Source organism: Myotis brandtii, unplaced genomic scaffold (assembly GCF_000412655.1).
Source record: "Myotis brandtii unplaced genomic scaffold, ASM41265v1 scaffold463, whole genome shotgun sequence".
NCBI classification, from domain to species: domain Eukaryota; kingdom Metazoa; phylum Chordata; class Mammalia; order Chiroptera; family Vespertilionidae; genus Myotis; species Myotis brandtii.
Genome location: NW_005367694.1, coordinates 2,652,679 through 2,654,861, shown reverse-complemented (window position 1 = coordinate 2,654,861; position 2,183 = coordinate 2,652,679). Strand labels below are relative to the sequence as shown.

The following is a 2,183-nucleotide window of genomic DNA, read 5'->3' as shown; positions in this document are numbered from 1 at the left end:
GGGAACCGGGGGCGGGAGCCTGCGGTGCCACTCACAGCCGTTAGTCCGGACCCAGGGGATTATGGCGTCACGGCCCCCCACTCCCGACCACTGGCAGCCGAGGGGCCCAGCCGGGTGGGGCGCCCTGAGAGCACAGGGCCCTTCTGCTTTTCAAGTTCCTGGCCCCTCGCCTCTGCTCCCAGGGACCTCCATGACCAGGGCCCCTCGGACATCCCACTGCTCCCACTGAGGCCAGGGTTCTCTCCGTCAGCTTCTACAGCCCCAGAGGGAAGGTGATTATACCGGGAGCACTCAGCCCCAGCCCAAGGCAGTGGAGCACGGATGAAACACCAGGGGCCGCCTGGGCCCAGCCCAGCCCCTGCCCCTGCCCTCAGCCCCTCCTGCCTCCTCCCTGGCTGCCCCTGCACCTGGGTAAGGAGAGGGCAGTTCGGGCTCCAACACGGCCTCTGCGAAGCAGGACAGTACCCAGGCCAGCAAATGCCCCTGGCCCCCTTCGATTGGCTCACTGTTGTGGCTGGGGACCCCAAGTAGAGGGACACCGCCCAGGCTGCGCAGCGCGGGAGTCCCAGCGTCACGCGCAACCCGCGTACACCGCCCGCCTCTGGCCAGGACGCTTATACATCCGGAGGGTGGGCAGTGCCCGCTCCTCTGACCTCCCTGCGCACCGGCCAGGCGCAGGGAGGGCCGGGAGGCGGAGCCTGGACTGGCCAAGGGAGCTGAGGACACGTAGGGAGTTCAGGCCTCCCAGTTCGGTGGTGTGCTGCCCCTCGCTGCAACCCACTCCACAGTCAGCCTGCCCGCCTGGGGCAGTTAGGCCCAACACAGTGAGGCAGGGCCTGCCTGAGGTCTCAAGGCCCTTAGGCACAGGCAAATGGGATGAAAAGGCCTGGCTTAGCTTGTGCCTTCTCCTACCTACTGCTTCTGGGGCCTCCTCTGACCAGAACAGGCCTCCATGGCCTTCCAGTCCAGGGTCTCCCTCGCAAGCCTCCGTGCCTCCCAGGAGCCTCTTGGTCCTGTACTAAGGTTCTGGCAGTCAGGGCCTCCTTTCCAAGGCCTCTCCGCCTGCAACCACATCATTTGCCTGTGCTTGTCTGGATGGGGGTAGGGGGCCCGCAGTCTCTCCTCCGGGTTTTTACAATCCCAGGGCCTCAGACCCTAGGCTGCAGGGGGTGCTGGCTGGGAGGCAGGGAAGGCCCAGGAAACTGGGGACCAGGGATTAGGCTCCAATGGGAAGCAATTGACTTTGGGGCCTGAGGTCCAGGAAAGAGTGTGAGGCCAGTGGGTGAGCATGTGGGTAGTGCTGTGTGACCGGGGTGAGCTGTGTGAGCCCCTCGCGCCCCCCCTCCCCCAGGCTTTATGGGCTGTGGAAGTGAAGGGACGCTGATAGCAGGGCACATTCCCAGCCCTGAGGGGTCCTTCAGGGCTGAGGCAGGGACAGCGACCTGTGGGACCTAGGGCCAGGTCCAAGGAGGAGTGTGATAGGGGACTAGCCAGGCTCCCCTATGCCTCCTTGATGAGCAGGGCCAGCACTTTTTGTTGCAGGAGCTGTGCCCAGTGCTGTCGGTTCACACCCAGAGATGTGCAGAGATGTGCAGGGCTGTGTCACAGTGTCACCAGGGGAACCTTTTGCTGGTAGCTATACCCCCCCCCCCGTTTACGTGTGGGTCCCCATGTGGGGGCTCCATGGGGTGGGCTCCAGCATGTGGTTGTGAGTTGTCTGGATGCACGTTGTCCCAGCACACGGGGTGCCAGTGGTGGTGTCCCCCGAACCTGGGGGAGCCTTCCTCGTGTATCTGGGCGAACACCTGAAGGCAGCGGCCCAGTGAGTCCCAGGGTGACACCAACACTGAGAAGGGAGAAGTGAAAGTGAAAAACCCTGGGCCTTCCTGGAGACTGGGTCAGCCCCCTGGGGCACATCCTGAGGTCCCTGACCCTCCAGGCAGAGGTGGTGGAGGGGAGAGGGGGTCCTCCCAGCCCTTTAACCCCTTCCTGCTCAAACTGGGACCTGCCAGGGGCCCGCTGTTTAGTCAAAAGCTTCAGAGCAGAGAAAGTTCTTCGTGGTCCACGACAGGGTCCTGGGTCGGTGTGAGGGGCCCCACCCGGGCTGCTCCGTTCGCTGAGCGACTCGCTCCACCCGCTGCCGATTCTGACCCCGCGCGACTGCATAACCCCGCCCCGGGGCT

The 2,183-nt window shown here is 64.6% G+C and overlaps 1 protein-coding gene across 1 annotated transcript in view; it reads right to left on the bottom strand.

Annotated features, from left to right (window-relative positions):
* TBX1 (T-box 1) overlaps positions 1-2,183 on the bottom strand; it is a 37,491-nt gene that overhangs the window by 6,261 nt on the left and 29,047 nt on the right.